We start from the raw sequence: 22,771 nt of genomic DNA on the forward strand, positions 1-22,771 counted from the left end.
TGCCGCGTAGTGTTTCTGCCTACAGCTGATTTCCCATTTGGGCTCTCGGAGAGCCCCAAATGGGAAATGCTAAATGCTGCGTTGTTTCTGCCTGAATCTGCTTTGCCATGTGGGGCTCTCGGGCTCCCCGGGAGTCCGAGAGCCCCACATGGGAAAGCAGATTCAGGCAGAAACAACGCGGTTGTTTTCCGCAATGCTGCGTTGTTTCTGCCTGAATCTGCTTTCCCATTTGGGGCTCCGAGCCGGAGGAGCCTGAGAAACTTGGAAAGAAAAACCGCAGCGTTTTCCAACACAATAACGTTGTATTTATGTTTGCGGTCGCTTTAAAAGCGACCGCAAACATAAATACAACGTTTTTAAAGCTGCGGTTTTATTTCTAGGTTTTCCGGGCTCTTCCAGCCCGGAAAACCTAGAAAAAAAAACGCAGCTAGTGATTATTTTAAAAAAAAATAAATAGCACTTACCGAGATTCAGCTGCAGCTTTCCTGCTCTGGTCTCCGGTCCCCGTCCTCCGCGTACAGCACTAATGAAGGGAAAGCCACCCAGCGGTAGCTTTTGTTTACTACAGCTGGCTGGCTTTTCCTTCATTAGTGCCGCAAAAGCCAGCACAGGAGGGCATCCATTTCACAAAATGAATGCGCCCATGTGCTTGCTTTTGCGAATTTTGAGCTTGAATAGCTCAAAATTTAACATAGGAAGTTTTAAAAAAGAGAATGCTAGTATTTTTTTTTATGTTGCCTATCTATTTTTTAAATACATTTTTTTACCAGACCATGCCTTTAAGAGCACAACAGCCAAAAATTGTTGAGAAGATCAAACTTTGGCAGAGGAGTGTCTTATGCAATAGAATTCAAAGCCAAGATCCAGCTGAAAGTGAATTAAATAGAGGATTTTAACACAGATTCACAATACCATACCTACCTTTGTGCTTACACAAGAAAGAACCATGGGGAACAAATAAGTAGGTCCTATATCCTCACTGAAACATAACCTTGTGAAGAAGGTATAAAGAAAATGGCAGCCTTTCAAAATATTCAAGCAAAAAATGATGTTGCTGCAAGTTGTTTTGGTCCGTATACGGTATAGAGTTTGAGCACAGACAATGTCCCTACATGCCCAAACACATCAAATGTATAACTGAGGGAAATGTCCATGCAAAGCAATTTTCCCTGTAGATTTTACTCTTCTGTGGTCTCCAGAATGAGGACCAGATGTCAAGTGGCATTGCATGGAAGCAATCCCTTCCCTAGCCACGTTTATTAGTTTATCAAACAACAACTGTATAGACTTTTTAACACGTTTGTTGGAATAAGAGTCAATAACCAGCCCCTGTCCTGACCCATATCTAATAAAACGAATTACACATATATTGCCATTGTAATTTACTGAAAATAGCATTAAGCATGATCTTTTTCCCCGACAAGTGTCTGCCATTCGTAGAACCAGGTTTGGTTTGGATTTAACACAAACCATTATCAAGCAATTTGTTGCAACAAAGCTTCTTCAAATAGCAGGTTATCTTACCTTTTTGCTGCGGGGTTGAATGTCCATTATTGGAGAGATGGACAATGACGGCAGAAGCATCATTCCGTTCTCTACAGAGCATGTCCACAATTAAACAAGCGATTTATCTTCAGGCGACGCACCCTGAATGCACATGGTTCCCCAAGGGAAAGGCGCAGAAGAAAGTGAAAACTATTGAAGCCAATGTGTAAAGCAAAACCACATGTTCTCATCATAATGTCAGAACTATAAGGTGGACAAATTTCAACCGTGTTAATGCTCTAAGTATAAACTCAAATTGACGACTATGCAAATTACAATCTGTAATTCATAATAATGTACAGAACAATAACCAAAAGTGTCCAATATTCACAACACATAATAGTCCGTCATGTTGGCACTTTTGCAGCCAACCCAATATTTCCTTATTGGGCAGTTGTGAAAAAAATGCACATTAATTAATGTATGCACCCTCGTCAACATCAAGAAAGCAGCTAACCTTGCAAGATGGTAATTAAAGTGCAAATTTACCCTTTACAAGTAATGCAGAACTTTACCAGACATGCATAGTTTAGTTATAAACTTCAAATATGTTTGATTCATTTACGATAAGTGACAATCAACCAACTGACAAAATACCATATGATTGAATAACCTGGCACAGACCATCCAGAGCCTGAAATATGATTAAAAACAATACACACGAAAAGGCCAAAATCTGGTAGTAGAGCTTCTAAACGCAGCCAATTAATTCTCAGTCCAAGGTGCAATTCATGGTGATGGTAGCAGAAGTTTATAAATACTGAATACCAACCATACGCCCACCTCCAGTCCCCATGCAAGATTAAAACAAATGGCTGCATCATCCCCAGCCATGACACTGACAAAAGACGGCCGAAGGAAAACAACATATTTTAAAAATATTCATACAAAATAGGCTAGTTGCGAGTTCTCTTGCGAGTTCTCTCAGGATTGGGTGATAACGCATGTCAAAGGAGTGTGAAAACACGTCCATCCATGACAAAAACCCAAGAACTGTGGGGTTGAGGGACACTGCCACATACAGCAATTTTCCATCCCTGTACTTTTTTACTCTACAGTGGTCCCAAGAAATAAGCTGTAAAGTCAAGAGGCATTACATAGAAACAATAAAAGCCTCTCTTATCAATCACTTAAAGTGCAAATGTTTAGTGATCAAATAGTAGTTTGAATGCATTTCTAGCATGTGTTGAAGTTAGAGTAAATGCCCAGCCCCTTTCCTTATCCACATGTAGGAAAACTAACTACAGAATTCACACACATTTTCACTGTAGATTTTACTCTTCTGCCGTCTCCAGAAATAGAACCAAATGTCAAGAGGCATTGCATGGAAGCAATCCCTTCCCTAGCCACGTAAATTAATTTCTCAAATAACAACTGTATTGACTTTTTAACACTTTTGTTGGAATTGGAGTCAATAACCAGCCCCTGTCCTGACCCACATCTAAAAAAAACGAATTATACATATATTTCCATTGTAATTTACTAAGTGAAAATAGCATTAAGCATGATTTTTTTCCTACATAAAGTGGCCGCCATTAGTAGAACCAGGTTGGGTTTTGATTTAACACAAACCATTATCAAGCAATCTGTTTCAACAAAGAATCTTCAAATAGCAGGTTATCTTACCTTTTTGCTGCAGGGTGAAATGTCCATTGGTGGAGAGATGCACAATGATGGCAGAGGCATCATTCCGTTCTCTACAGAGGACGTCCAAAATTAAACAAGCGATTTATCTTCAGTCGACGCACCCTGAATGCACATGGGTCCCACTGGCAAAGGGGCAGAAGACAGTCAAAACTAGTAAAGCCAATGTGTAAAGCAAAACCACATGTACCCATCATAATGTTAGAAATATAAAGTGGACAAATATCAACCCTGTTAATGCTCTGAATTATAAACTCAAATTGACGACTAAGTAAGTAACAATCTGTAATTCATTATAATGTACAGAACAATAACCAAAAGTGTCCAATATTCACAACACACAATAGTCCGTCATGTCGGCACCTTTTCCAGCCAACCCAATATATCCTTATTGGGCAGTTGTGAAAAAATGCACATTATGTATGCACCCTCGTCAACATCAAGAAAGCAGCTAACTTTGCAAGATGGTAATTAAAGTGCAAATGTACCCTTTACAAGTAATGCAGAACTTTACCAGACATGCATTTTTTTAGTTATAAACTTCAAATATGTTTGATTCATTCTGATAAGTGAAAATCAACCAAGTGACACAATAAAATATTATTAAATAATCTGGCACAGACCATCCAGAGCCTGAAATATGATTAGCAACAATACACACAAAAAAGGCCAAAATCTGGTAGTGGAGCTTCTAAACACAGCCAAATATTTCTCAGTCCAAGGGGCAATTTATGGTGATGGTAACAGAAGTTTCAAAAAAGGTAGCAGGCGCTCCTCTCCAGAGAGAACATGGTATGATAACTTGTTCTGTGGTTTTTTCCCACTTTGAGATGAGAGTTTGCTGCCATCGCTTTTTGCTCACTGTACCTTTCACAGATGGGAAATATTCATTTGCATATCAGTTTTGTCAAGCCCACATGGGCAGTCCAGCACCGAAATGCTATGGCAATTCCCTTCTGAACAAGAGTACCAACAGTAACCCCATACACGTGTTTCAGCCTTGTTGGGCCTCATCAGTGAGGTGGAGCTGTGCCTCTCTGAGCATAGCGAGCAGGGAGTCCACGTCTGGTTTCCCCCAGGTAGCTCAGGGTGAACAACCCCAAGTTCCTTGCAAATATTTCAAAAAAGGTAGCAGGCACTCCCCTCCAGAAAGAAGATGGCATGATAACCTGTTCTGTGGTTTTTTCCCACTTTGAGATGAGAGTTTGCTGCCATCACTTTTTGCTCACTGTTATAAATACTGAATACCAACCCTATGCCCATTGGCCATCCCTATGCGAGAGAAAAACAAATGGCTCCATCATCCCCAGCCATGACACTAATAAAAGAAGGGGCGAAGGAAGATGGTGTCTTTTAAAAATATTCAGGCAAAATAGGCTAGTTGCAAGTTGAGTTCCCTTGCGAGTTCTCTCTGCATTGGGTGATAAGGCATGTCAAAGGAGTGTGAAAACACGTCCGTCCATAACAAAAACCCAAGAACTGTGGGGTTGAGGGACACTGCCACATACAGCAATTTTCCGTCCCTGTACTTTTTACTCTACAGTGGTCCCAAGAAATAAGCTATAAAGTCGAGACGCATTACTTAGAAACAATAAAAGCCTCTCTTATCAATCACTTAAATTGCAAAATGTTTAGTCACCAAATAGTAGTTTGAATGCATTTCTAGCATGTGTTGGAGTTAGAATAAATGCCCAGCCCCTTTCCTTATCCACATGTAGGAAAACTAACTACACAATTCACACACATTTTGGTATATGTCTAATCTAATTGCCATTAAGCCTGAACTTTGAGACATGAGGCCATCAATGATATATATTTCAAATCAAATTACTACGGATATTTGAAACTCCAGTCATTATCCAGCAAACTGTTTCAACAAGAACAGCTAAACGTAAGGTATAATCTCACCATTGTGTTGCAGCGATATACGTCCACCACAGAGAGATCTACAATGCTGACTACATGTTCTTTTCAGCAGGGGCCTACTGGATACAAATGGTTCCCACTAGGGGGGCGTAGCTAGGCAGCACACGATGAAGACGTGTCTGCTATGAGCTCCGCTGACGGGCCCCCTGCTTAGCGTTATTTACTTAGCCCGATGCGTTCGTTTTGTCCCCGAGCGCAGGAAACTATAGTTAAACATACCGAGACCCTGCCGATTGCGGTTTGAAGCAGAAACGAGAGGTGAAAGTGAGTGAAGTGGCGGAGGCAAGTTCGAACCCCCTGGCGATGAGGAGTGCAACTAAGATGGCGGCGCGCGCCATTTCGTGGCTCCGGGGGGAGCCCTGATGCCCGAGGCTATGATCCCCCACACGAGAAGAAGAGATTCTGAGTGCCCTCCCTTGCCTTATCGTGGGTGAAACAACAACGACGCGGGCTGGCTTGGCTCATAGCTGGAGTGGTGGGGTCGAAGCTTCCGCTCCCCTGAGAGCCGATTCGGACGCCGGCTCATGTTCGCGGCGGGACGGAGATCTCCCCCTGGTCCTCCGCTTGGCGCGCCAAGAGCATCTGAGAAAGACTGGGCGCTCTGTGCTCTATGTCGGAGTGGGAGGTTGCGGAGGCTGCGGATAACGGTCGGGGAAGCGAGCTGCGAGGCTTAGAGCCGCGGGAGCCGATGACCGACGCGGACTGCCACGGCCTGTGTCGCAGCTAGTCGGCTCGGACTGCATAGTAGCGGAAGGTCTCCGAGATTGGAGGTGAGGTGCTGGGACCTCGAGGGGATCGGGGCTGTTATCTCGGCCTGGGGTGAGCTGCAGCTCGGTTGGAAGGGGGAGAGTGGACTCTGTTCAGGATATTCAAAGGGTGGAGACCCGGGGAGACTGGAGTTGGGCTGCCGCTCCCCATGGCAGATGGTGCGGAGGCGCTCGTGAACATCGCCACACTTTATTACCTTAATCAAGGGCAACCATTGCTCGGATAATAGGACTCTCCCTGTATCGTTGCCAAACCCAGTGCTGGCCCCTCTGAGCGCTTTATTGGACACTGTAAAATCCTGTTCTCCCCTGGGATCCCCGGCCCTCCTGCAACGTGCTGCTTGAGGTTTTCGGGTTTCCCCCCCAACGATGCCCAAGACGGGTTCTAAACAGAGAGATCAAGTGCATCAAGTGCAGGATATAAACACCCTCCTGACATCCCACGCATCTCCTAAGCCTCAGAGACACACAATATCTGCAGTTATACATCCTGCCTCTGCCGCAGCTTCTTTAGCAGACATGGCTCTCTCAAAGCCAGACTTAGAAGATATGCTGAGAGCACTCAAGCGGGAGATCACACAGGATATTAAGGCGGAGATAAACACCTCTAGAGACGCGCTGGCTAAATCCTTGGGGGAGCTCACCTCCCATCTAAATGGTATTGAGACTAGAGTGAATGATCTGCAAGACACCACTTGCGAACTAACGCATGACACGGAGGTGCTTTCAGAGCAAGTCAGGGTGATTGAGGACCCTTTGGAGAAGATCAGGGCCAAGCAGGCGGACCTCGAAAATAGATCCAGGCGTAATAATGTGCGCATCCGAGGTATCCCCCGTCAAATCACTGATCAGGAGCTGCCGGAATATGCAGGCGATCTGTTTCGTAGCCTCCTGGGGCTGGCTTCTACTGACACCCTGACCCTGCACGGAACCCACCGAGTGTACTCTTCCGTGCAGCAGAGAAAGAATCTCCTCCCAGATGTTCTTACTAGAGTTCATTACTTTCGCCAAAAAGAGGAGATTATGTCGATGGCCAGGAAGACGGAGACGGTTCAATTTCGGGGAACAGCGGTTCGCCTATTCCAAGACCTTTCTCCATATACTTTAGCCTGCCGGCGCCGCTTACAAAAGGTCACCACATGGCTGCAGGCCCAGAAGGTCCGTTATCGCTGGGGGTTCCCTTGCAAGCTACTCTTCGACTTCCGTAATCAACACTATGTGATTTCTACCGAGTTGGTAGCAAGGGAACTAATGATGGAGTCTCCTGCAGCATCTGCATTGGATCCAAAAACTCTTCCAGATAAAGAGCCCAGCCTGCGAACTGCCTCGCCAGACAGAGGAAATCTAAAGGCTGGAGGTGAGTAGGTAATCCCTCCTCTTATACCGACCGAGCTACAAAGGTGGGGCAGACACATTCATCCGCACATGGCCCGAGCGATCACTCTGACTCGCCTAAACTCCTACAGCTAGATGAAGTTTCTGCCTGAAGGCGTGTAGAAATGAAGTTGAAATAAGAACATATTCCCCGGCCTACCAGAAGACAAAGAGGTAAATCTGTAACTTCATAGGTTGACGCAACCTAGAGGGTCTTGAAACTCTGATGGATCTGAACAATACTAAGGAGCCAGTTTCTGTACAATGGAACTAGGGACCGCGCAGCCCTGCTTGGGTCTCCTGAGTAGTCTTGGGAGGTCGAGTAATCCTTGAGAGATCATTTTGCAGATTTTGCAGGGGGCTTATGCAATGTACGGGACTTTATGAGGCTTTCAAAATGGGGGCCCTAAACCGGAAAGCGCCCGTATTACTGGAAGTTGGTTATGCTTTCAATGGAAATTGAGGTTAATGAAAATTACTTGCAGTTTTTGGTTTATCATACTTTAAGAGGTTACAACAATTTCTCCAACAATGTACTTTGTTCCTTTATGGTTACTTGTTTCTATTTTGATTTGATTGTCTTCAAAACTTGTATTGATTGTTTTTTATTTGTTTGGTACACTAAGGGTGAGTTGGTCTCAGAAGGAAGCCATCAGCAGCGGAGCGATTCCTTATAATATCAGTTCCAAATCTACATTATTGCAGAAGTGCTTGGGAGAATGGGTCAGCTGGGACGAATTGAGTGGGGTCGTGATGGTTAAACTTTGGGCCTCCTGGGTCTGGGCAGAGAGGGAGTTGGGGAAAACCTGGTGTTTGATAGATATCCATGCTAAAAATGCCTATTGCAGGGGAGCACGCTGACACACTGACATCGAACATAATCTGTTTGACCCTTAACGTCCAGGGTCTCAATTCCCCTATGAAGAGATGGGCGTTATTCCACCGGCTGGCGACATACAACCCCACGATATTGTTTTTACAAGAAACACATCTGTTGCCGGCGGATGAATTTCGCCTATACGATAAACTCTACCCAACCAGAATCTGTGCCTCCTCAGGGACAAAGAAGGGCGGCGTAGCTATCCTTATTCGGAAGGGGACCCCACTGACATTTCATAGAACCTGGTCAGACAAGGAGGGAAGATATGTTCTAGCGTTGATTACATTGTATGGCAGGAAGATGACCCTACTATCACTGTATGCGCCGAATGTTAACCAACATCAATTTTTTGACACTATATCGAGAGTGCTGAATTAACAAGCGGAGGGTGACCTTATAATCGGGGGGGACTTTAACGCTGTAATTAACCCTTTGGAGGATAAGTCTCTCCCTCCAACCCTGGCAGATAAAAAGAATTTTGTGGCCCTGACCTCTCTCCTTAGGGAACATTCGTTGATTGAGGAATGGAGGTTTTTCCATCAAGGGGAACGAGATTATACTTTTTTCTCTCCCGTACATAAAGGGTTTTCAAGGTTGGACATGTTTTTCCTTTCGGATGCAATCATTCCCCATGTGGCAGAAGTGGAGATCCTCCCAAAAGCTTTATCGGATCACGCTCCAGTGCTGTTCTCCATGTCTCCGCCTGATATGCTTCCAGCGCCTCCTCGAACCTGGCGACTGAATGAATTGGTGCTGCAGGATGCTCGGGCCCGCTCTTGCATTGCTCATAGTATAGCACAATACTTTAAAGATAATGATATAGGGGAACTAGAATATGCAATAGTGTGGGACGCAGCGAAAGCGGTTATTAGGGGTCAGGTCATAACCCAAACAATCGAACGTAGCAGAGTCTATAAGCAGACCCAAATGCAACTAGAAGCGCAACTTCATGAAGCAGAAGTGATACACAGAAGGAAGCCTTGCAGACGAGCACTTAGGGTGGTTCGCGCAGTACAGAAAGCCCTTGAGGCTCATCATATGAGTCGAGCGGCCATGGGTATAATGCGTACAAAACAATACTACTATTCCAAGGGAAATAAGGCGAATCGCTTATTAGTAGCCAAGCTTATACAACAGACAAAGCGTAACCATATAGATTCATTAAAAAATAGCGAAGGGAATCAAGTCTTTACTGAATCAGGGAAGCTTCGGATTGTAGAGGAGTTCTTTAGGAACCAATCGGTTGCCCATGTAACTGATCCGCATTTAGCCAGAGAATTTATCCAGAAGGCTGATCTCCCACAGATATCTTCAGCGTTTCGAGAGTCTCTTGAAGCCCCCATAACCTCAGCAGAGACGGAAAGAGCAATTCGCTCCCTCACTCTAGGAAAAGCTCCAGGACCGGATGGCCTTGCTAATAAATTTTATAAGACCTTCCGGGAAGAACTAACCCCTCACCTAACGAAATTGTTTAACTCAATATGGAGGACGGGAGTGGTTACGGTGTCTATGGCGGAATCAGCTACTACACTGATGATGAAACCTGGGAAAGACCCTACAGATTGTGCCTCCTGCAGGCCTATTGCGTTACTAAACACGGACGCCAAATTGCTAGGGAAAATAATAGCAAATCACCTGGGCCCGGCTCTTCCGTCGTTGATAAATAACGATCAGACAGGCTTCATACATAATCAGTCCACTTATGACAATATTCGCTGTGCCATTAACCTGATCGCTCTTGCCCCCAAGATCCCAGGTGGTTTTTCTATCTTGTCCCTAAACGCTCATAGAGCGTTTGACAGTATGTCATGGGATATCTGGAACTAGTACTGAAGGGGTTTGGTTTTGGGCCAGAATTCTCTAGATTAGTATTTTCAAACTTTCAAATTCCCTCGACTAAAATTAAAGTTAATAAGAGTTGGACCCCCCTTATTAAATCAGCCAGAGGTACGAGGCAGGGCTGCCCTTTGTCCCCATTGATATTCGCCTTAGCAATGGAACCTTTTGCCCAACATGTTAGATTAAACCCAGACATTCAGGGATTTGAAGTAGGAGGGCAGTCGCATAAACTGGCATTATATGCGGATGATCTACTTTGCTTCATACGAGATGCCCCTTGCATACTCCCCCCCCTTTTAAGCCTCCTGAATCAGTTGGCTGGGATATCTGGCTTCAAGATTAATACCGCTAAATCATTGGGCATGCTCCTGACTGAAGATCTGAGTAGAATGGAGGAGCTACGAAAGTTGACGAGCTTCCCCTGGACTCTAACTGGGATTCCATACTTAGGGGTGAAGTTAACTCCAACATACGCAGACCTTTATAGAGCAAACATCCCCCCATTGTTTAAAGAATTGAAGGAATGGCTGCAGAGATGGGGCTCACAGAAAATCTCATGGCTTGGCCGCATTCACGCAGTGAAAATGACACTGCTCCCGAAGTTATTATATGTTTTCATTCTCTGCCAATAGCCATTCAAAAATTAGAACTTATAAAACTCCAAACGGAAATATATCAATTTGTTTGGAAAAAGAAGAAGCCGCGGATTCCCAACAGGCTCTTAACGAGCGGAAGAATGTTAGGAGGTTTGGGGCTCCCCTCGCTACCACGTTACTACAGAGCAGCGCAGGTAGCCATTATGCTTTCCTGGAAGAACTCTCCAGATCCCCCCAAATGGCTAGAGATAGAACAAGCCTCTTCCGCACTCCCTCTGGCTCATCTTTCGTTTCTTCAGAAAGACGCACGCAACTTCAAATCAGGAATGTTGCCAACCACTTTGTCCACCCTGAAATGTTGGGATAAGGCACGATCGCAGAGAGGCATTCCATTAGGTCTGGGGCCACTTTCCCCCATCACCCAAAACCCTGCTTTCACCCCGGGCCTTGCACCTACAGCACACTGAACTTGGTGTCAAGACAAAGTGCTATGCCTGAGAGACCTATATGTAGATCGGGAACCCGCTGACCTTTCAAGCGTGCAAAGAGAAGTTTGGTATATCGGAGGCAGAACGCTTTCGATACATGCAGTTGCGCCATTGGCCTACTAATAGAGATATCGTCAAGCAGCCCAAAGAACTTAGATAGATCTGAAAATCTTTGAAGGTCACCAATCCCATAAGATTTCGATATGCTATAAGCTCCTGGAGAGAGGCTCCACAGAAGAGAAATTTCCATATCTGACAGTTTGGGAGAGGGAACTAGGTTTGGAAATCTCAGATGAGTCATGGCAGAGAATTTGGCATTGTGCTCAGACCTCCTCCCGATGCACCCAAATAAAAGAAAATGCCATTAAATTATGTTTTAGATGGTACTTCCCTCCCAGTAGGCTTCACGCCATTAACCCGGAATACCCGGACACATGTTGGCATGGGTGCGGGGAAAAAGGGGATATGGCTCACATGTGGTGGCACTGTCGGGTTATTCAATCGTACTGGCTGGAGGTGAGATCAAAAATTAAGGAAATCACGGGATCTCTGCTCCCCATGGACCCTATAGTGTTTTTATTGGGGGACGCCTCAGAGGATGGGACCTTTCCAATGTCAGGACACAAGGCAAGTCTAATCTCCCACTTACTGGTGGCTGCCCGTATTACTAGAGCTAGATTTTGGAAGACAATAGAAGGTCCACACTTAGCATACTGGTGGCTTAAGTTATGGGAGTTACTAGGTTTAGAGAAGCTCATAGCTATGATAGAAGGGAAACTCTCGAGATATCGGAAAATATGGCGCCCTTTTTTGGACTTTGTGACTGACAAAGAACATATGTATTTTCAACCTTTACTCTTAAAGCACTTTATGAAATATTCATTTGGTGGCTATACGCCCCGGATAGATAGATCGCACCAACAATAATTAAATTATGAATTTTGATGTCACCCATTTCCTAATGAATTAATGAATTTCTGTGTGTCTCTGGTTAAAAAGAGATAATTGACCGGATGAACTCACCTTAATGATAAACTTTCCTTTTTTTTTTTTTTTTTTTACCAAACGCAGGATTGAGAAAATTTGAATTGTACACTTTGTTACTTAACATCGACATTTATGTTGCGTATTGCGTATGGAATGCTGAAGAATTGTTGAGACATGAAAGCTATTAAGTTGTACAAAATGAATTCGTGAATTGATAATTTGGTATTTGTTGCCTTGTTTTATACGAAATTCTAATAAAAATATTTAAACAAAAAAAAAAAAATGGTTCCCACTAGGAGATTCGAGAAGACAGTACAAACCGGTGAAAGCGAGATGTAAAGCAGCAACACTTTAACTTGCAAAACTCTGATCATAAAGTAGTTCGAAATATAAGGTGGAAACAATGATTGCGACTTGGTCGGGATTATCAAAACAACCAGTTGCATGTCATTCCGAACAAACTGGTACAAACTCAAACTGGCGATGCCTCTTAATGTGTGGCAAACAAACATTAATAAGTACGAGCATACAGAAAATTAAACAAAAGTGTCCAATACTCATTCTTCCTCTACGACCAATGAACAATTCGGCCACATGTTGGCAGCTTTTCTAGCCAACCAATATATTATCATTGGGCAGCTGTGAAAAGATGCATATTACTTTGCGCACCCTCGTCAAAATCTTGCAAGCGACTGGCCACCCAAGATGGTAATTAAAGTGCAAATTGAATATTTAAAAGTAATGAAGAATTCTGCGGCAGATTCCTTTTGTGTTATAAGCTTCACATGTGCTGGTTTAATATTAATAACAATTGAAAAGCAGTGGCTTCTCCAGAAAATCTAAAACTGAATAATCAGGTGCATGACAACAATTAAGAACACAACAGCCAAAAAATATTGAGAAGATCAAACTGTGGCAGAGGAGTGTCTTATGCAATCGAATTCACAGCCAAGATACAGCTGAAAGTGAATTAAATAGAGGATTCAAATCCAAAACAAAAATCATGATTCTGGCGAAAAATCATTCCTTCAAAAGCCGCAGCAAAGGATGGTTCTTGAAAAATGCCAAGATTGAAACTGTCGAACAATACAAATATCTGGGCATAATGATAGACAGTTCAGCACAGGAAAAGAGTATGCAATCTACCCTTTGGGGCAAAACTAGGAACTTAGCAGCCCAGATGAGATCCAGTGACAAGAGATACAGCAAATTCTCACTGGAGCCTGTAATCCAATACTACAGAGGCAAAGTTGTCCCGGTGCTAGCTTATGGAATGGGCGCGACCCTGTCAATGCCGGCTTCAATCTGGCCAAAACTTGAAGGCTTGCTATGGCGCTCAGTTTTGGGCCTACCAAACTCGGCGGCGATTGCAAACATCAGGCCTGATTTGGGCCTTCAGTCTTTATTGGCATCGGTGGATCAGAAGTCTATGCAAATCTACAGAAAAAGCATCATGCCAGACACTCTTCCAATATATAAATTGATAGCCGCAGATCTTTCAAACAGCCGCAACAACATCCTAAACAAATGGGCGCAAAAGCAGAAAACAAAATTGGAAAGAATAGCCTGCACCGAAGACGAACTGGTCGGAAATCCTCAAAGAATAAAAAGAAAAATTGATCTGATGGACTGGATTGGCACAGTCGATAAGGCACAAGCAAACAAATTAACTACACACTTGCCTTCAACATTCAACCAGTTAAAAGTTCCTCTGTCATACTGTTCAAAATACCCGGATAAAAAACTAATGAGGATCTTTTTAAGAGCCCGTTTGAACTTAATGCCCACACGTGAAATCCTCTGCATCAGACTCCAGTCGGCGTCCAAGGAATGCAGATTGTGGATCAACAGAGGAACCTGAAAATCTGAAGCACTTGTTGCTGCACTGCAAAGCGCTTAGTTACGAAAGAAGCGCCTATCTCTCACCTCTTGGGATGCCGGTTTCAGTTTTAGACGAAGAGGTGTGGTGGCACAGATTAATGTCGGGAGAAAAAACCAATTGGACTATTGCAACAACTAAACTTCTGACGATCATTTTTGACAAAATAAAAGCATAAGAAATATAGAATTTTGAAAGCTGAAAAGAACAATAACTACTACCTTCACCAAGTCATCTTTACCTTTCTTTTATGAAAATAGTGGATAGAAACTGTAGAAATCTTCAGAAATTCACAGAAACCAACTCCGTCTTTGTAAAAATCATAAGTTGATTATACACAATAAAAAAAAGAAAAAGAAATAGAGGATTTTAACACAGATTCACAATACCATACCTACATTTGTGCCTACACAAGTAAGAACCATGGGGAACAAATAGGTGGGCCCTATATCCTCACTGACACATCACCTTGTTAAATGGCAGCCTTTCAAAATATTTAAGCAAACAACGTTGCTGCAAGTTTGCAAGTTGTTTTGGTCTGTATACAAGTACAGAGTTTGAGCAGAGACAATGGGCCTCATTACAATAGTGCCGGTCCGGAAAAAACAAAAGTGCTGGTAAGCCTACCGGCACCGTTGTTTCCGGACTGGCACACAACTCTGCGGGCGGGTGCCGTCCTGCCCGCCAGGGTCAGAGCAGCCGGGTGGGACGGCACCCGTTCACAGAGTTCTCACAGAAGGTGTTCCTGTGTCCCCATCGGATTCCAGGAGAATGGGGACTAACAAAATGACTGGCGCCTGACTTCTGGCCACCGGACTCGGAATAGCCCGGTGGCACCGGGAAGTCAGGCGCTGGTAATTATTTTCGGGTCCAGCCGCAACCCGCCAGTTTTACAGGCAGGGTTACCGGCAGACCGCTAATGGGCCTCATTATAAGTTTGCCGGTCCGGCAACAACTGTAACGGTAATCTACCGGTACCATTGTTACCGGACCGGCAAACTACGAGTTCTAACCTGGCGTGTGTACTGGCACCCGCGAGCAGAGCATGTCGGATGCACCGGCACCATTCAGAATGGTGCCGGTGCATCCGACCTCCCCATTCTCATTGAGCCCTAACGAGCTCAAATGGGAATGGGAAGCATTTTATTCCGGCGCCTGCAAATGGGCAATTACTGCGTCCGGCAAGGCGCAACGACCCGGTAATTGCCCAATCGCGGGCGCTGGAAAATAAATTATACTGGCACGGCTACCGCCAGTATCGTAATGAGGCCCAATGTCTTTACGTGCCCAAATACATGAAATATATGACTGAGTGAAATTTCCAGGCAAAGCAATTTTCCCTGTACATTTTACTCTTCTGCAATCTCCAGGATGAGGCCCAGATGTCAAGTGGCATTGCATGGAAGCAATCCCTTCCCTAGCCACGTTCATTGATACATTAATGGCAATGCAATTTTCCCGGTTCATTTTACTCTTCTGCAATCTGCAGAATGAGGCCCATATGTCAAGTGGCACTGCATAGAAGCAATCCCTTCCCTAGCCACGTTCATTGATACATTAATGGCAATGCAATTTTCCCTGTACATTTTACTCTTCTGCAGTCTCCAGGATGAGGCCCAGATATCAGGAGGCATTGCATGGAAACAATTCCTTCCATAGCCACGTTCATTGATACATTAATGGCAATGCAATTTTCCCTGTACCTTTTACTCTTCTGCAGTCTCTAGAATGCGGCCCAGATGACAAGTGGCATTGAATGGAAGCAATCCCTTCCCTATCCACGTTAATTAATTTATCAAATAACAACTGTATTGACTTTTTAACCCTTTTGTTGTAATTAGAGTCAATAACCAGCCGCTGTCCTGACCCACATTTACAAAAACGAATCACACATATATTTCCATTGTAATTTACTACCTGAAAATAGCAGTAAGCATGATTTTTTTCCTAGACAAGTGGCTGCCATTGGTAGATCCAAGCTTGGTTTGGATTTAACACAAACCATTATCAAGCAATCTGTTTCAACAAAGCATCTTCAAATAGCAGATTATCTTACCTTTTTGCTGCATGGTTGAATGTCCATTGTTGGAGAGATGGACAATGACGGCAGAGGCATCATTCCGTTCTCTACAGAGCACGACCACAATTAAACAGGCAATTTATCTTCAGGCGACGCACCCTGAATGCACATGGTTCCCACTGGCAAAGGGGCAGAAGAAAGTCAAAACTAGTGAAGCCAATGTGTAAAGCAAAACCACATGTACTCATCATAATGTTAGAAATATAAGGTGGACAAATGTCAACCTTGTTAATGCTCTGAATTATAAACTCAAATTGACGACTATGTAACAATCTGTAATTCATTATAATGTACAGAACAATAACCAAAAGTGTCCAATATTCACAACACACAATAGTCCGTCATGTCGGCACCTTTTCCATCCAAACCAATATATCCTTATTGGGCAGTTGCGAAAAAAATGCACATTATGTATGCACCCTCGTCAACATCAAGAAAGCGGCTAACCTTGCAAGATGGTAATTAAAGTGCAAATGTACCCTTTACAAGTAATGCAGAACTTTACCAGACATGCATTTTTTTAGTTATAAACTTCAAATATGTTTGATTCATTTTGATAAGTGAAAATCAACCAACTGACACAATAAAATATTATTAAATAATCTGGCACAGACCATCCAGAGCCTGAAATATGATTAAGAACAATACACACGAAAAAGGCCAAAATCTGGCAGTGGAGCTTCTAAAAGCAGCCAAATAATTCTCAGTCCAATCTGCAATACATGGTGATGGTAACGGAAGTTTATAAATACTAAATACCAACCCTATGCCCACCTCCAATCCCTATACAAGAGAAAAACAAATGGCTGCATCATAGCCAGCCATAGCCCTAATAAAAGAAGGCCGAAGGAAAATGGCATCTTTTATAAACATTCATGCAAAATAGGTTACTTGCGAGCTCTCTTGCTCCCCAGCATTGGGTGATGATGCATGTCAAAGGAGTGTGAAAACACGTCCGCCCATGACAAAACACAAGAACTGTGGGGTTGAGGGACACTGGCAATTACAACAATTTTCCCTGAACATTTTACTCTACAGTGGTCCAAAGAAATAAGCTGTACCTAGCAAGAAGTACGCTTGCTGAAATACCGCTTGACCCGCTTCGGCACGCTGTTTTCGGCTCGCTGTTTTCGGCTCGCTGTTTTCCTGTGACTGCGTTTGTTTGGGACCTTGGAACTCCATTTACCAGAACTCCCTGCTTCACTCGGACTTGCCCACTAAAGGGGCTGGACTTGGCTATATATTGAAAGTGCACGCGCACCAGCGCGCGCGCACCTAGCAAGAAGTACCTTGCTGAAGTACCGCTTGACCCGCTTCGGCACGCTGTTTTCGGCTCGCTGTTTTCCTGTGACTGCATTTGTTTGGGACCTTGGAACTCCATTTACCAGGTCAGCTATTCGTCTGGATTTTCCTGTGCTGCACCACAGTCTGGCTCTGGACTTGGACAACCATTTAACTGTTTGTTTGGTCTATTTGTTTGTAGAACTCCCTGCTTCACTCGGACTTGCCCACTAAAGGGGCTGGACTTGGCTATATATTGAAAGTGCACGCGCACCAGCGCGCGCGCTCCTAGCAAGAAGTACCTTGCTGAAGTACCGCTTGACCCGCTTCGGCACGCTGTTTTCGGCTCGCTGTTTTCCTGTGACTGCGTTTGTTTGGGACCTTGGAACTCCATTTACCAGGTCAGCTATTCGTCTGGATTTTCCTGTGCTGCACCACAGTCTGGCTCTGGACTTGGACAACCATTTAACTGTTTGTTTGGTCTATTTGTTTGTAGAACTCCCTACTTCACTCGGACTTGCCCACTAAAGGGGCTGGACTTGGCTATATATTGAAAGTGCACGCGCACCAGCGCGCGCGCACCTAGCAAGAAGTACCTTGCTGAAGTACCGCTTGACCCGCTTCGGCACGCTGTTTTCGGCTCGCTGTTTTCCTGTGACTGCGTTTGTTTGGGACCTTGGAACTCCATTTACCAGGTCAGCTATTCGTCTGGATTTTCCTGTGCTGCACCACAGTCTGGCTCTGGACTTGGACTTGGACAACCATTTAACTGTTTGTTTGGTCTATTTGTTTGTAGAACTCCCTGCTTCACTCGGACTTGCCCACTAAAGGGGCTGGACTTGGCTATATATTGAAAGTGCACGCGCACCAGCGCGCGCGCACCTAGCAAGAAGTACCTTGCTGAAGTACCGCTTGACCCGCTTTACCGCGGTGCGGCGGGAGGCGTGGGGAGACACTCTGTGTGCAGTTTGTTCTCTCAACCCAGAGGGTACGTGTTGCCCTAGCTACGCCTTTATAACAGGTTTTGTAGTTTAATCTAATTCAACTTGTTTGCTGCTTGATTTTACCTGTGTGGTGTTTTGCTGAATCTTGAGTGATTTTTCTGAAACCTAATCTCATCTCACCTTTATCAAGGGTGAGGTGCGGCCAGGTGTGGTCAGGTATTGTAAAGGTATTTAGGAGTCAACGGGGCATTATCTCCTTTTCTTCGGACATCTTCTGTCCCCGTATGAGTTCAAATATTTATACCTTAAAAACAAATATGCCGGAAACAATTAGCCTAATAAATACACCGGCGAGTATGAAAGTTACACCGCAATCCCGATTATCGAAAAAATCCATAGTTTTAACACCGGCTCCACGCATTCCATTTCCAAATAGAGACATTCGAGCATTCTGTGCTAAACGGAAAGCATGCATGTCTGATGATGGGCACTGTGAAACAAAAAAACCATCCATTGGCAAGACAACTGTTCAGCCAGAGGGTCCCCCAGCTAAATCCCTATGCCCCAAGAACAATCACACTTCAAAAATGGTAACTTTATCTGTTTTAGCAAGTCAGGTCTTATCTACTCGAACAACCATTCGTGAGACAGATGGGGTGGGAACTACTACTCACCTTTCCAACTTGAACGAAATAACACCTCTATCTTCAGTTCCACCACAAATTATGTCTCCGGCCTCCAATATTAATGGTACGACATTAAGTATATCTGATAACACCTTGTTAACTGTGGTTCATACACCGAGTAAGCAAGTTATTAAAAACAAATCACTTTCGCCGGTAAATGAACGTAATGAATCAATTATGGATATATCAAATATCTCCATTCATGTTAGCACCAGTAAAATTAGCACAATACATGGAAACTCCTATCAACATGATAGCTTTGAAGAAATTGCGGAAATCCCTCATAAGGCCATATCTGACTCCTTTGCATATCCAACACCTCGCCGTCACATTCAACTAAGCCATCATGAGAATCGGACAGAGAATCTTGCTTTTATCGAAATTACACTAGCTGCTGTTAATACAACGATGGCTAGCTTGTTCAAGCTTTTTGAAGGCTTGGATTTAAAAATCATGTCCCAGGCTAAACAAATACAGCAGATCTTTGAATGGACTTCCTCTATGTCATTAGATATGGCACTAACTAAAAATAGTGGTAACCAACATGAAGCACAACAAAAAAAAATGAACTGCTCTAAACAAGATGAGTTTGCATCAGCCGTTCCATTGTTTGAACATGTAATATGTCCGATAGAACAGCAGCCCTCAGAGGCTATTAATATAAATGATTCTTGGATCAGTTTAGATCGAAGTGTAAAGAGAAAAAAATCTCGTAATATTAGATCAATTTCACGAGTGGAGAATGCCAATCACAAAACCACTCTTCTAGCCCGCACGAAAAGAGTTGCTCCCAAAATCAAAACGAACACTAAAACACTGATGACAGCTGCATCAGGGGATGTTGTGAGTGAAGTACTAACTCAACCTACATTAATTTCTGACACTACTCCTGTTGCAGAGCTTTCACAAGATTCGAATTGCCCGCCCTCTAAATCAACAGAGACTCGGGCTGGGAACAATCAAGGAGAAATTAGGAATGATGTCTCTTATAGTCACCACAAAAATACTGTGAATTATGCCCCGCTTAACGAAATCGTTGACTTAATTGATATGATTCCGGCTGAGCCCGTTAGGAAAGTGGTGCAAGCGAGGTCCTCTGCGCTGAACAGCCAAGCACAATCTCTATCACAAATAAATTCTCATGATCAACAACCTCTTTGGCATAAAATTGCCGAAGAATCACATATTCAGGGGCAAATGACCTCAATCAGAGCTGCGGTTGACGCTTTCCTAAATACTAGATTCTTAGAGGCTACTACAAGTGAACCTGTGGCAACTATGAGAAAGCATGATGAGTGCTATGACATGGAATCTAGAGCCCTAGTAAAAACTAAATATGATGCAATACATACAAAAAAAGATAGCTTGCAAGCTGAACAAATGAACTGCACAAAAGCAACAGTGTCGGTTAGCACTAATAACCGTCTGGCTGTCGGGCAAGGTTCACATGCAACCTCAGATTCGAATGATAAAACTGAGATGCTGGCTACACAGAAATCAGTACGTTTTCAAGAAAATCAGTTAAAAAAATCAGGGTCTCGTCAACACAAAAACACCTTTGCAAATTGTCATTCTTTGATCATGAAATGTAGAGATGAGCCCTATGAAAAGTACGATTTATGTAGAACCAGTGTTCTTAATATTTTTGGGGATGTGCATGATTTACAAGATGTGTCGTCAAATGATATTGATCAAGTGGAATTTGTATGTGATCAGAATCTGTCGATTGTTCGCTTGTGGATTAAGTCAGGTTTGGTTTTGAACTCGATTTGGAAGGCCAAAATGGATTTGTTCAAGATGGGCTTCTTGATAGCTCAAGACCCTGAACGTCTAATAGAAGAACGTAAAGGCCAAGCTGTGAGTGAAGTTGAAGGATGCTTGGCCGTCTGTTCTTGCTCTTACTGTGGACCAATTGAGAAACCGCGTCAAGTAGACGTGATACATTCGAGGACATAACCATTAATAGAACCTAACAACAGTCCCCTGACTCTGGTTAGCTGGAACACAAGGGGACATACTCATCTTCAATGGTCCTCAAACCTTTTCTTAAATCAGTTTGATATAGTGGTCCTTCAGGAAACCTGGCTCTTAAAACCGCCTTTATGGGATGATCATGACATTGTCCTTTTGCCAGCCGTGGGGGGAAATAAGGGAAGACCGACATCTGGCCTTATGGTGGCTGTCAAGACAAGCAAAGGTCTGAGTGTAAACAGATGGGCTGATCCTAATAATTTCACTCAATTGGTTAAGATCTCTGACTCTAACATTACCTTTGCTTTAATCAATGTGTATCGTAACCCTATGGGTATTTCTGATGATCTATTTTACAGAGATTTAGTAAGTATCCTAGAAAAGGTTGCACAAGATCAAAATGTGATTGCTACAATTGTGGTAGGGGATTTGAACCTTGATTGTTTTTCTGTAAAGAAGATCTCTGTTGCTCAAGCACGGTGGTTAAAATTCACACTAGACCACAATCTGTTTATGGTAAATGGGGCGTTTCCCAGAGATATCCCGCCTCACCATACGTGGGAAAGAGGAACATCTAAATCTACCATTGATTATCTCTTTGTTACAAAAGAACTGTTCTCTAAAATTATGGATTTCAAGATTGTTGAGCAAAAAGAAAGTGACCACCTGCCATTAACTGTAGTATGGCAGGAGAACCGAAATGAGCCAGAGCAAAAACAACAGTGGTATCGACACTCTCTTGATACCAATGTTAAAAAACCCCGCCTTACATGGTCTAGGAAGGCGCTTGATGACTTTGAGAAGGGCACGAGAGAGTGTTTGGGCAACGGGATGGAGTCATATGTGGAGGTGTTATCCACTATGAAAAACATCCACATTGACAAAAATCTAAAGTATCCGCATAGGCATACCTTTGATCCGGCTGTACAACAAACCAGAGCTCGTTATAAGCGAGAGCTGAAGGCCTGTCTCAGATTACCATTGAAAGAGCGCAGAGAAACTCAGAGTCGCGTTAAATGCCGCTACCGTAACTGGATGAGGGCGAGGAAAGCGACGCTCTTCCAGTCCGATAGCGAGTCGTTTATGCAAACCATCCAGAACAAAAATTCTGGACAAATATGGGCTCTCTTGAATAAAACGACAAATTCTACTCGAAACAATGACCAATTGAGTGGGGTGACTGAAGTTGCCTGGCTGGCTCACTTCACAAAGCTTTATGCAGATGCCAAATTTGATGAACACAATTATGTGAAACAGTGCTCAGTTTCATGGCAATTAGAGTGTTCTGAGAATATAGTTGAAGATCTTATCAGAAAATCTTCCTCTTCTAGAGCAGTGGGCCCGGATGGCTTGAGTAATGCCATGTTTAAGCACAATCCATCTAGATGGGCCGCCATTTTGAATAATATCTTTCAAAAAATCTTACTTTCCAGGGAAGTTCCAACTACTTGGAAAACTTCTTTGATTGTGCCAATTTTTAAAAAGGGAGATAGAGGCTCTCCATCTAGTTATCGTCCTATTACTCTTCTTGACGCCCCGGGAAAAATCTTCTATCGGCTAGTCTTGAGAGACTTTGTCAAATGGACGTTAGATTTCCATCATCGCGATCCGAGCCAGACAGGTTTTGTTGCGGGCTTGGGTACGGCGGTAAATTTACTAACACTGAATGCTTTGAAGACGCAGGCTCAAACCCTTAATCAACCCATTTATTTTGCATTTGTTGATCTCAGCTCAGCCTTTGACTCTGTGTCTCGTGTTAAGCTTTTTGAAAAACTTCAAGCTGCAAATTGTCCCGCTACTTTGTGCGATATTATTTTTGATCTACACTCCCAGACATCCATTAAGGTGAGGCTATCGGTGTTAGGCTTGTTGTCAGCTGCCATC

The 22,771-nt window shown here is 43.6% G+C and overlaps 1 long non-coding RNA gene across 9 annotated transcripts in view; it reads right to left on the minus strand.

The window, feature by feature from the left end:
• LOC138566816 (uncharacterized) overlaps positions 1 to 22,771 on the minus strand; it is a 355,734-nt gene that overhangs the window by 138,633 nt on the left and 194,330 nt on the right. For all 9 annotated transcript variants that reach the window (XR_011302025.1, XR_011302019.1, XR_011302021.1 and 6 more), the window contains exons 4-6: positions 15,982 to 16,124; positions 3,172 to 3,314; positions 1,525 to 1,647 (exon numbers count right to left, since the gene is read on the minus strand). This is a non-coding gene — a long non-coding RNA (uncharacterized lncRNA). The remainder of the gene's footprint in view (positions 1 to 1,524; positions 1,648 to 3,171; positions 3,315 to 15,981; positions 16,125 to 22,771) is intronic.

The sequence above is a fragment of the Ambystoma mexicanum genome, chromosome 2p (assembly GCF_040938575.1).
Source record: "Ambystoma mexicanum isolate Mex_15411 chromosome 2p, UKY_AmexF1_1, whole genome shotgun sequence".
In the NCBI taxonomy this organism is placed as follows: domain Eukaryota; kingdom Metazoa; phylum Chordata; class Amphibia; order Caudata; family Ambystomatidae; genus Ambystoma; species Ambystoma mexicanum.